The sequence below is a fragment of the Cydia amplana genome, chromosome 16 (assembly GCF_948474715.1).
Source record: "Cydia amplana chromosome 16, ilCydAmpl1.1, whole genome shotgun sequence".
Taxonomy (NCBI): domain Eukaryota; kingdom Metazoa; phylum Arthropoda; class Insecta; order Lepidoptera; family Tortricidae; genus Cydia; species Cydia amplana.
This window is the reverse complement of record NC_086084.1, coordinates 1,408,659-1,422,947: the sequence shown is the minus strand read 5'-3', so window position 1 is coordinate 1,422,947 and position 14,289 is coordinate 1,408,659.

The following is a 14,289-nucleotide window of genomic DNA, read 5'->3' as shown; positions in this document are numbered from 1 at the left end:
AACTCACGTATCTGCAGTAAAGATAAGGATTAAGGGTTTTTAATGTGTTGCCAGAATGAAGTGGCAGCACTTAAAAAAATACTTAAAATCAATGACCGTTTCAGCAAAAGTTTTATGCGCTGACCACCCAAAATGCAGAGGCCTTGTACAATATAGTATCGGTTATTATATTCAAACGGTCCTATGGAAATACATAGTATACTTTTACAGTACATATGAGGCTACTTTTCCGCACTAGTGCGTAAAATAGCACTTTTCGTGCGTATGTCGAAACTTTAAAGTGCCATATGTACTGTAAAACGTTGTTCGATACACGTGCGAATAGGTAATTCGCAACTCGTGTCGATTTAAAACACTCCCTTCGGTCGTGTTTTAATTTATCGCCACTCGTTTCGAATTTCCTCTTTTTCGCACTTGTATCGAAAATAACTATTTTAATTTACTTTTATTTTATGCATTAACAGGTTTTAATGATTCACGGTTAGTTTCACTAGACTTATATCGACCGGGAAACAATACAAAAGGTAATCACGGTCCATAGCCCGGTCGATATAAGTCCATTTTATACACTTATTGTTCAGCAACACTTCAGTGCATAGACAATTACTTTGCTTTCTTTTAACGACCACAGACAATGCACAATCCATCGTAAACGCTTTTAACGCCTTCTCCGTTAATTCTAGAAGAGTTTAAAACAAAGTATTTACGTGTATTCCTATTTCTTGGTTGCTTAAGGCATTTTTAAAAGAGCTGCGTTTCGTTTCGTCTCATGGCTTTTTTAATTTAGATTTTATATTGATTAATAGTATTCTTAGTACTTGTACAAAACCTATGTATTTATACGACTAAGTGCAATGTAACAGCACATAATTTAAACACATTATATCAATCATATTGTAACTTTATTTATTATTATTCTGCATTACTTACCCTTAATTCAAAATTAACAGTAAACTCTACATAAATAATATTTATTTTGTATTGCTACCAAATTATTACTAGATATACCTAAGCCACTTTTATTACCGCTATCCGTTAGTCCAAAGCAAATTATATTTAAATCGAATCAGAGCAAAGCCATGGTCGCAGCATACTCTTTTATGGTAACTGGTTAGTCCTAAGACATAGCGCTATTTTACAGAGAGTCCACTACAGTACAGTTAGGTACCTACCTACAGTTCATTGTACAATTTTTATTTTTATTTTAAAAATCAACAAGAAATGTAAGTATCGCTACTCTGTTTTAACTTATGATCGCATCGCACATAGTTAAGCGATGTCACAACTGTCACAAGCGATGACGATATCGCTTGTTACACTAGTGACAACTCACACAATGCCGCTCGAAAAAAAAACGGTTAAAAGGTTAAAACGCTCTTAGTTAAGATAATATAAAAATTCCTTTTAGGATCATATCATTAGCACTAACTTCTACGTCTCGTTTTACGGTTAAACCTACTCGTATCACGCAACGCAGTAAAAGTTTCGAAACGTCGGGATGTATTTTAAATTCAAACGTGATAAAATCCGGTTTCGTAGTTTTATTTTAGTGGCAAAGCTGTTCTAATCTATACATACACACGGTTCAGTATTAGGGTTCCGTAAGACCTAAAATGGTGTCTCGTTACGTACAGGGTGTGCCGATTGTATAAACGATGTGTTTTTTAAGCGTGGGTAAATCGTTTTTGCCATCGCCGCTGTAACTGTACAGTACCAACTGTCGGTAGGTGTACAGTCAGCAGCAGAAGTTGCTAAGCGGGCGAGGTGTTCAAAATAACCTTGACGCGCTCTTATTCTCTTAACAATAAAGCCGCATCAAGATCATTTTGAACACCTCGCCCGCTTAGCAACTATTGCTGCTGACTGTACCATTGCCTACGCTGTTAACTGTCCACAGATGGACAGTTAAGAGTATTGCTGTCTATAGAACTTTAGGGGTGTCAGAAAGGCGTATCATGATGTCCCAAGTGTCAGAAAGGCTAGTTGTCATAATGTCCAAGTGCCAGAATGGCTAGTTGTCATAATGTCCATTGTAAATTAGTCTGAATGTAATAATCAATTTATTAACAAGCAAATACGTCTGCGAGGGATATTCCAAACTTAGCGTAACTTTTTCAATATTTTCCTTTAATATAAAATTTTGAATGTATTATTAGCCCTGATATCTGAAAGTCCAGAAGTAACAATACCCATTCGTCAATAAGTCCAGATATTATGATATGATGTTAGAATGACTAGGTGTCATAATGTTGACACCTACACTTTCTGGCATTTGGACTTATTGGCAGTAGGGCTTAAGGGCTATGAAAAATGTTCTGACACTTGGACATAATGAGCGCTGGTGGCTTAGCGGTAAGAGCGTGCTACTTGCATTCCTGAGGTCGCGGGTTCGAACCTCGGCTCGTACCAATGAGTTTTTCGGAACTTGTGTACGAAATATTCTATGATATTTACCAGTCGCATTTAGGCAAAATCATCGTGAGGAAATCGGGCTAATCCCAACCGGCCTAGTTTCCCCTCTGGGTTGGAAGGTCAGATGGAAGCCAATTCTCGGGATTAGTTGCCAAGCGGACCCCAGGCTCCTATGAGCCGTGGCAAAAAGCCGTAATAATGCGGGGAAGATGATGATGATACATAACATTAAACTGTTGACTTTGCCAAAGTCGGTTAAAGAATTTCAATCAATAGACAATTTGACACCCCAATCAACCGTTTTCTATTTAAATTTCCCACTTTAAAACCAATTCGAACTGAAATTGTTCCACGTCTATCGATTCTGTCCGTGCATGCTAGTGAATCCAGCATGGCCGTCGCACGTCAAATTAGTGTCATCGCTGCGCTCGTGCTGCGCTGGCACTGGCGGGGCATAATCTAGTACCAACCACCAGTAGTATTACTTTTTCATGCTCTGAAAGAGGGTCATTGTTGTTCTAAAAGGTGTGCAGAAAATGTTACGTTTCTGCACTAGAGCATTTTACGTTCCAAGTACGATTTTATGAATTCAGTTTTTTACGATAAGCAATGGAAATTTGGGTTTAAAAGGAGTTGTTATACAATTTACATTCTGATATTTAACTCTCCATTCCATAAATAACGATACTTTTGCCTCAATTGTTAATTGAAAAGTACCCTCAAGATTTTAAAATGTTATACTTAGTCATGTTTAAAAACACACATTCATTTTACTTTCCTCATATTCGAAATGAAAAGTAGTGTTTAACTTGGGTGAAAGGCATCATTTCAGCCTCGGACTATTGTCGCTCTCACTGCGTTCGAGCGCCAAACTACCTCGGCAGAGATGACTGCCTTTCATTCCTTGGTTAACGTTAACAGTCTACTATTTATGATAAACGATGCAAACAAGCAAACGCTTGATAGCAAGCAATTACCGTCGCTTATGGACACCTGCCAATCAAAGGGTTGCAAGTTCGTTATGTTTGTATGTCTGTAAGTATGTTATATTTAAAAATATATATTGTATTTATTTTAAGACTGTACAGTTACTACAATTATCTAAGCTTAATACAAAGTATTTGCATACACCACATTCCTGTTGATTTAAAATACCTGCAAGTAAACAAGCTACAAAATAATTTACTTACTCACGATTAAAGTGGACTGGCTGTACAAATAAATAGTCTGTGACTGAGCTGCTGCGTTCAGAAACTAGAATGTCGTGAAAAGAGATATATTTTGTACCCATTTTATAAAGAAAATCTCAAAATTATTGACTTGGATAATCAATAATCATATTCTGAATAACACAATATCGCTTTATACATACTTAAATTGGTATTTAGAGAGTTTATTTTAAATTTCAAATATGACAAAGAGAGCATAACTAAAATTCTCTTTGAATATACCCCTAGGTCACGTTAGAGCGGCCCGGGTCCGGGTAGAAGCATACGCCATTTCGATTCATATGAAAGCATCACGTGATCACTGGTCACCTGTCATAGAAAAACGAAGTGTCGAGTGTAATGCCCCGGCCCCCAGAATACTTAAAATGTCGTGAAAGCATCTTTCCCAAGCTGAAAGGACAACGCAAAAAACACCTTTAAGGTATGTTGGGATAATACCGGATGCGGGTTAAGACCGTAGGAAATTAATTTCCGCCAAAGTAGGCTTTATTTTTTAATTTCGACAACAAGGTGTAAGACGCCATTTCATTGCGCCTCGGCTGCCAGTGTCCCTCCCCCGCTCAGTGATGTCGGATATGTGCTACGCGCAATTAAAGAGACCGAGGTAATTTTGGTCATTTTTCTGGCCATCCGGTCTTCGCCCTGTAATTTTTGTCGCGTATTGTGCTAAAACTGTGGTTGTTTTTGTGATTCAGTTGATGTAAAATTTAGTTCTAAAGGTTCATCTAAATCAATCCAATCAAAACAGGCCTAGGACTGCTGTAGACCGATTTCCGATCTTCGCCCTTTCAGGTAAAGATCGGAAAGCAACGATCCGAACTTTACCCATTTAAAATCCAGCAGTAATTTTTATTGTAATTATTTCGATCCATTATTTTTATTCAAGGACAGTAATTCAAAAGGAAGAGATTTTAGCAGTGTATGGAGGTATATATGTAAGAATGTATTACTTAGGAAATTGTTTCTGTTGCCATATCAAACTTTGAGAGCCACAGATTTACCAAATTTTCGCGTGTGGGTCAAGATCGGATGCAAAAATACAAAAAATTGAACATTTGATGAGAACTTTTAAGTTTCTAGCTATTCATGGCTGCAATTTATATACGTTGGAGGAGGTTAAACATCGGATGTATCCTTTTGAATACCTTATTATCTGAGCATTAGAAGTGGTTTTGTTTCGCCATCCGATCTTAACCCGTGATAACAAATTCATCGTTACCCTCGAAAAAAAATTGTTTCATCTTTACACAGGTACAAAACTGAAACCGTTGAATATTGAAAGTTGCTAATGTTCAGACCTAAACTATGGTTATTATTTAACGAATTGCACCCCATTTCTAGAATCTATCACTTACTGAGGTCGAGAAAAAAAATTCTCGCGAGGTCTCTCAATTAGTCCCAAAATCGTCCGGTATTAACCCAACATACTAGACAAATTGTACAAAATTGTTTTTTTTTTTAAACCACAGTACTATTTTACTTATAAAAAGCACATTAAAAGAAATACCTATGAATAGGTAAGTAGGTACTTATAATTATATAATGAGTAACAGTTTAATTGCGATCTCAAATCAGTCCGAATCAGCAAAAAAGTCACGATTAAAGCGAAGTCATGGAAAAAACCTAAACGTTTCTATATAAATAGGTAAGTACATAATGTATTTACTTACATTTACACGCAGACAGTATGACGCCTATCCTTATCCGAACCACGTGTAAACATATCTTATTTCTAAAACATCCTAAATACAACCGTCGGTGATCGAATAAACTAACTTATCGTAAACCTTATTGCGACGTAATGAAGTCTAAAAAAGGTCAGTATTTTATGTAGTGGATAGTAAATTGCAAGTGGAGTTACGCTCTTATGGTAATGATTAGATGTAATCGGTTCGATAAGAAGGTCATACGATAATGTGATATAGTAAGATAATTAATTAGGTATATTAATGCGTCCAATGTGCAGTTGCAATTGCATTATTTTAATTGCATAAGTGCTAGGTATAGAAAAAATGTTTATGGGCCATATACGGTATAGTACCTATAATACCTCTACGGTAGGTAATGTATCATAATTAATTAATATACAATACTTATGCACATATTTCATATTTAATTGACTAAGTCATCTCATGATATTGGACGCCTGCCTGCAACACCAGAGGGGCTACAAATGCGTTTCCGACGTTTAAGATGGGAGTAGGTACGCTCTTTTCTTGAAGGTTTAAATCGCATGACATAATACATACATAGCTAAGTTTTCTCTGTAAATAACTGTTTTTTTTTCAGGAACTCATGTTATATTAATGATTTTCCATATAAACATCAAATACTCGTACATTATTGTATAGATCATACTTAATGACCTACATCTAAACTACCTACCTCATGTCGTGCAAACATTCTGAATAAAATCGATGATTCCATCATTTGGCAATAGATGTCGCTAGTTATACTGAATCTTGTTATTTGCTTCCATACTACTACAAAACATACTAGCAAATAGAATGATTTCTTTATATAATTTTCGTCTTAAATAATAATTAATAGACGCATTTATGCTTAGGTATACAGATTTTGATGATATTACAAACTTATTAGTACCTACTGTACCTAGTAGTCCGTCTATTCCAACTTTGCACTTTGTTGGTTATACATATACATACCTATTTTCATAGAAATTTGGCATGAATGATTCATGGATGACATTACCACACACTTGGTCATTGCAAACGCTTTGCAGTGGTCTACTATAGGTACCTAATCATTATACGACTAGCTTCAACCCGTGACTTCAGCTGCGAGAATGTTTGATTGAATTCATAAAAACTACATTCATTCCCGGATCTCAAACTATCTCATACCAAATTTCATTCCCATCACTTCAGTGATTTAAGCATGAAGAGGTAACAGACAGACAGTTACTTTTGCGTTCTGTATATTTTCCTACAATTACTTTTGTATTTATAATTATGTACGTATTACGAAGGGATTAAGATCTCAGAACAACTTGATTTAAACTCCTCACATTTTTTCCTACAGCAAATACGTATAAGTACATATTTCCTCACAAAACGTGTATCTAGATAAACCCCACACACACACGTACACACACACATACGTGCACGTGATCGCGTGCGCAGTACGCAGTAGGCGTCTAGCTGTCTATCATCACGTCACCAACGCTGGAAAACAGAAGGGCTTATGTCACTCTGAAAATGGTAAGACATACGTTTTACTTTATTATCAATCTATTCATTCAATTTTTCTAGTTGATGTATTTTTGTTCGAAAGTAAACCTTATTGTATCACTAGTATCACTACATTGTATAAAACAAAGTCGCTTCCCGCTGTCTGTCTGTCCTTATGTACCTATGCTTAGATCTTTAAAACTACGCAACGGATTATGATGCAGTTTTTTTTTAATAGATACGGTGATTCAAGAAGAAGGTTAAATTATAAATAGTTAAGGGTTAGGTTTAAAATAATATAACGTCAATATAGCGATAGTAGACTTCCCGGCTCTGAGATAAGATTAATTGCATTAGTTTTTACATTGGTTATTTTATTATCTCGATGAGACTCTTACATCGACAAATGCCAAACGAAAAAAAAAATTACGGGATGACAGATACTAAAAAAGTCTCGTGACATGTTCTTTTTTACTGTGAGTGTGTAAGGTAAAAACAATGAAATTATATCGCGGTAGACCCGTTTGTGTAATTAAATATGTGAGTGCTGGGTCAGCAAGCGAAAGATATATACTATAATGTCCATAATTGAATTACGAGTGTATAAGGGTGCCCAGTAATTAGTGGATAACCTTCTAACCACCGACAGAGCACCTTAGGCTGGTCAAGAAAATGCACATATAGGTCTAGTAAAAGTTTCGTGGTTTTCGAGATAATCGAACTTTTCTGTCTTTTTTAATGGCTAGCTCCATACTTCACTTTAATAACAATCTAGGCCATATCTTTGTCTGTAAAGATGTAATTAGCGTGTGTGATACCATTTTAGAATCAGTATTAGATAAACTATTTTTAAGAAAGTTGGCCATTCTGTTCTCCTTACATTTTTTTTTTCACCACAAACGATCAAACTTATTGAATTTTTTTAAGAAAAAATTGATTGGATTTTTTTGTGTGGCCACCATAAAGCGACAACCATAGGTGGGAACGAAAGGTCCGATCGCTGTGTCTCGCTCCAACCTATGGTTATCGCTGCCGCCGTCGCAAGTCACTCAATGTCGTGGCCAAGCCGGTATGCGGAGCTCGCGGCCTTCGGCCTCGTCCACATATCGCCATTGGTCAATTCCAAGCTCTGCTTTCCTGCAGCTTTCGTCCGCGCCTTCAGCCTTATGAAAAGCTCAGCGTTAAACATTGCCTTTAAAAACACTGATCAACTTTTACATTGCTACACATTATTATTTACGAAATATGGACTAAATCGCGTTTAATTAAGTTTAAAATTACCTCCAGATGATGATGTAGATTGGGCTTATTTAGGCTTAGGGCATCAAAATAACTTAATCCGGCATTAAATAAGTTTATGTACATCTGAAAGAAAGAGGCGATGATCTATCTGCTAAATAAAACAACAAAGTCTCATAAAATAGTTACGTCTTAATACCTATCATAACAAATGTTCAAATTGCATGCCCTGTACACGAATACAGGCTCTGCACCTTTTTACAAAATTTCTTTTCAGCATTCGAGAGTACCTTCTTCCAATCAATTTTTTCTTAAAAAATTTCAATAAGTTTGATCGTTTGTGGTGAAAAAAAAATGTAAGGAGAACAGAATGGCCAACTTTCTTAAAAATAGTTTATCTAATACTGATTCTAAAATGGTATCACACTAATTACATATTTACAGACAAAGATATGGCCTAGATTGTGATTAAAGTGAAGTATGGAGCTAGCCATTAAAAAGACAGAAAAGTTCGATTATCTCGAAAACCATGAAACTTTTAATAGACCTATAAGTGCATTTTCTGGACCAGCCTAAGGTGCTCTGTCGGTGGTTAGAAGGTTATCCACTAATTACTGGGCACCCTGTATAATAGGGGTATGAACGAATGGCTACTGTGTTAAAATGAATATTATAGTTGAGTTGGGAGCCCATACATTAAAAGTACCCAATTGCAATTTGGTAAATATACGAAATCTTAATTCTAGAGGTACCTAACCGTAAAGCGAATTGACATTATACCTGTAATTTTACACACTTCAATTATCGATATTAAACTTTCGTGAGACATATTTTCAACCTGTTTATACGACAACGGTTTCACTCACTTGAATTTTTAGTCGCTGTTGGCGAATAGTTGTATGAAATTCAAGTGAGTGAAACCGTTGTCGTATAAACACTTCAATTATTTTCAAGCGTCATAGATATCTGTCTTAGCTACGGCATCTCATCTTCCTTCGACTGATATGCTAATGCATCTTACGTAACATCAATTATCGCATAACAATTTAAAAACCTATAAACAGGAAAAATACAGCAAAAAAAACCGGCCAAGTGCGAGTCGGACTCGCGCACGGAGGGTTCCGCACCATCAACAAAAAATAGAGCAAAACAAGCAAAAAAACGGTCACCCATCCAAGTATTGACCCCGCCCGACGTTGCTTAACTTCGGTCAAAAATCACGTTTGTTGTATGGGAGCCCCACTTAAATCTTTATTTTATTCTGTTTTTAGTATTTGTTGTTATAGCGGCAAAAGAAATACATCATCTGTGAAAATTTCAACTATCACGGTTCGTGAGATACAGCCTGGTGACAGACGGACGGACGGACGGACAGCGGAGTCTTAGTAATAGGGTCCCGTTTTTACCCTTTGGGTACGGAACCCTAAAAATACAAAAAAAACAATAGAACATGTCTCCATCCAGCTGATCTGGTTGTCATGCAGCTAATCATGGTAATTAGTAATGTAATGATGGCATTAATACTAAGCATGGTATTATTGCGATAGGCCGTGGATGTTAAGCGTTGTTTCATCTGGATATATGTGACGTTATCTATGAAAAGGGACCTTATTTCCGATGGCGCTTACGCCATTATTAACGATGCTCCGATATAAATACAATGCCGCGCGACGCTGTGCGGCGTAAGCGCCATCGACAATAAGGTCCCTTTTCATAGATAATGCCCCATATTAAGATGGAAATGTACTTATAGCGTATTTCCTTTATGATTAATCAGCCTTTTATGTCACTCGTTGCCATAGTTACGGTTAGTTGTCCAGAAGAAAACAACTGTTAATTTTAAGTAGACTTACCACGAGTTTGACACTCGCTTATTCGCTAGCGTGTGCTGTATGGTATGTAACTTACTTTCTATACATCTCGCTCGCATTAATATGCCAGTAAGAGCGAGATGCATGGATGCTAGCGAATATGTCAGTGTCAAACTCTTGGTAAGGCTAAAGATGCATGAAGTATCAATTATGATACTGAAACAAGACAAATGGCAACCGTGTTAACACGTTAGGGCCACTTGCACCATTCCACTAACCCGGGGTTAACCGGTTAAACCTGGAGTTACCATGGTTACCAGTACAATTAGACACTAAGTTAACGGTTTAACTGCTTAACCCCGGGTTAGTAGGATGGTGCAAGTGGCGCTTAGCCATTTTCAACAGTAAATTCGTTATCCGAATGTCACGTTAAAATTAGAAAATGGCTTTAAAATCTCTCAAAATTATAACGATTATCAAAAACAAACTTCGTAATTAGGTATCTGCGGAAAGAGAAGAGTCGTGGAATGTATGGGGCCCAATACAATCCACGACTCTTCTCTTTCCGCACATACTGTTCCTAATTAGGGTTTGCATGACGGATCCGAAATGTATGGGAATATCCGCGGATCCGGATCCAAATCGGGATAATTTCATACATTTCGGATCCGGATTGCAAACCCTATACCTAATGCATATTCTTTGACAGCTTAATCAAACGACCTTTATCAGTTCCATCGTGATTTGTATAGCCCATATGTATTTAGCGCAAATTGGTCTTTAAAAAGTACAAACAGTACCTTTAAACACAGTAACCCTTCGCTGCTTGCGTGCTACCCTCGCGTGTTCACAATACTACGTCTAATTAATATTTATTAATTTAATTACTCTGCTTTAGGGTTAGGTAAGGTGCGACAAAGTTTTAACAATGTGCTTTGTGAAGGACAATGATGATTGTTTAAGTTTTTAGCCTTTATGTAGGGCTAATGTATACGGCCATTATATGTCGGTCTTTGCATAGTATGCAGGGTAAATAGGTAGTGACCTATATTACAGAGGGGCTACCGCGAACACCTAAATTCGCAAATCGCGGGGATTTTTCTCTTTTACTCCGATGAAGGCATAATTAGAGTGACAGAGAAAAATGCCCGCAATTTGCGAACCCAGGCCCAAAAATACGTTTTCGTTGAGATTGTTCTTACTACGTCTTTTACAAAATTTAATTAAATATTTAAACTAGGTACAATCACTTAACTGAAACAAAACGTATTATATCTTCAATATGTTCTCCTTTGGTTTTGATTCACAAACGCAAACATTTGTTAAAATAATCAACAATAATTATGTAATATGTAACTCAGAGGATTTTGTTAGGTGAAATTGCGCTTACATTGTACAAATTTTATCGAAATCTGACGAAAAAAAATGTTACAATAATATAAAAATCGGTCCATATTACAACACTAGCTTTTGCTCGCGGCTTAGCACGCGCAGGAGAGTTTTTTTATGAATTTTGAAAAATCCTTTCTTAGCCCCTTATACCTTATAAGCCCCTATAATTGCCAAATTTGGACTTTCTAGTCCCAGCGGTTTGGGCTGTGCGTTGATTTAAGTCAGTCAGTCAGGTCTTTCACGTTTATATATACAGGGTGATTCAGAAGCCGTGAGCATGACTAACACTGCGCATTTCGTAAATTATAAGCAACTGTTTCGTATCAGTATTAGTGAGGTTAACGTTAATTTTCTAGTCGTGTTGAAAAAAAAAGTTATTAATTTATTTACGACATGCATGGTCACCCTAAAATTAGAATACTAAACTACCGATATTCTGTGTCAAATTGAATGTCATCACTGTCATTACGGTCTGGTAACTTTTGAAAATTCGTATCTCACTCAAGTTTGACAGATTATTTTCTTCGTAATCAAAATGCTGTCTTTACGGTTAAAGAGATTTTATGTTTATTAATTAGGTCTTGTAGGGTGACCATGATTGTAGAGAATTAAATTTGCCCTCACGCAAAAGTTAAAAAATAGGAAAAAGTGTGGTTGTTTCACCTAAATACGACGGTGATCGATCAATTATCAGTTACTGAGTGTGCAGGATTAGTCCTGCTCACGTCTCATGAATCAACCTGTATAGAAGATAAAATGTGTATTGTTCATATTACATATGTTGTAATATGAACAATATGTAGCTTTAGGAAGAACCTTTTAAAATAGCGACTCACGCTTGACCGGATTGTGGCACAAGCACGTATGTACGGAAATTTCCTGCTTGACACGGTCGCTTAAAATGTAATATCACTACAAATTGCTGAAAAGGTGCCGAAAAGAAGCCTTAAGTAGGCTGAAGCTTACTGTTTAACTGAGGCGGTTATTAGGTAGTAATAACGAAACTAATAGAGTGGTCAGCAAACGCTTGGCTGATCGAAGTTGATTTGTAGTGCATTAAGAAATTAAATATGTCATAGGTATATAAAATATTTTTAGATCCAAAACGCAACTGCCTTATTTTAGTAAATCACCGCAAAGCTTCTTTAGCAACCACCTGAGTTAAGAGTAACACAAACCGGCGCTTCCATACAATCGAAGTTAAGCTCTCATTATACAACGTGTTACAACAGCCACTGAAAGTGGGGTGGGTACTCGTTGTATTATATAGGTCATAATACTAAGAAACTTTTACTATGGAACCAACCCCGAAATTGCGATAAGAAAATTTACACTCCCATACAAGATATCAACATCAGCCAGCCAAAATGTATGGGAGAGTCACTTTTTTCGCGATTTCTGGGTTGGTTCCATAGTAAAAGTTGCTCAGTATGACCTATACAACGTGTACCCACCCCACTTTCAGTGGCTGGTGTAGCACCTTGTATAACGCCATGCTTAAGTTACATGAAACTGGACATGAACATTTAAGTACGCAACAAATTTGCGTTTGATACTAAAAATAATAGTTTACATTACATAATGGTGCTACTTTACCGCATTAGTGAGATAGTTATCACATTACGCAACTATGTCGAAAATTTAAAGGGCCATATGTACTGTAAAAAGTTGTACGTGTGGTGGTACTAGTGACGATAAATTAAAAGACTACCAAAGGGAGTGTTCTAAATCGACACGGAATAGTAATGTACTATTTCGTTGCAGAAAATTATTGCAAAAAAATAGAGCGAGTACCTAAATGTTTTGTACCTACCTATGTAAAATTTCTTAACAGCACGTAGTTGTCAAACAGAGGTTCTGTAGTAGTTGGTAGTAGGCACAATAGGCTAGATGACCATTTATGGTATTAATCAATCAGGTTTGTTTTTAGGATCAAATGTCTATATGGGACCCATTGTATTAAAGCAATACAAAAGTCAGAAATGATAGTCAAAGTCCGACAGTCGTACTTCACTCGCGAAATGCCGCGAACAAAACGCTATATGAACGTGACGTCAAGGTCACTGAGATCGCATCTTGAAGTATGAACAAAACAAGAAAATTGCATTTTTGTCGGTGAAATATTGCATTTATGTATATAGTTGCTATACAATCTTATTTTGGATAAAATGTGAGGAATCGAATGGTATCCTTACTAATTTCGTTTTTGAAAGTTAAAAAAAACTTAAATTTTGAAACTTTCAGGTGCTGTATTTTTGTATTATTTCCATATATTTTTTTAATATCTACAATATTGTGATAAGTAGCTCATTTTCTATCTATTTTACTAGATTTTGTTATAAAATTCAACATGTGGCATCATCCCTATAGCATTATCGCAACAGAGCTGCCAATTATTGGAGCCAGCATCTCAAACACTGATCTTTATTTTCCTCGAAATATAAATATTATATACATACTAGTGATAAAAGTCGTTTAACCCGTAGCGTAGGTATATGATCGACCTACAAAAAGTCAGTAACCTCATGCAGAAATTTTCGAAATCTGTTGATTTGCGATGCCTCTGCAAATTAACTTACTCATAACGGAGTGTGTGCACGAAGTAACACTTTAAATTGTTACCGCAAATATTTGGAAGCAGGGTTCTGTTATAAAGTAAATTATTGAAAGAATAATTTAAGAAAATTGTACCTATGTTAACGCTTTAAAGGGGCCCACTGATTAACAGTCCGCCGGATGGTATCGGCCTGTCAGTTGTTCGGAACTGTCAAATTTTTGTTGTAACTGACAGGGCGATACCGTCCGCCGGACTGTTAATCAGTGGGCGCCTTAAGAGTCACAATTACCTGTCGCCGTACAATTGAAGTTAAGGTCCCATTTTATTAATTGTAATAAATTGTTGTAATTGTATTGACAATACAAATATTTTTATTTCCATTGCGTTACAATTTTCCATAGACTGTATGACGGTAACGGAATGGAAGGAACGAAAATTTTATGAAAATGTTTGGACAC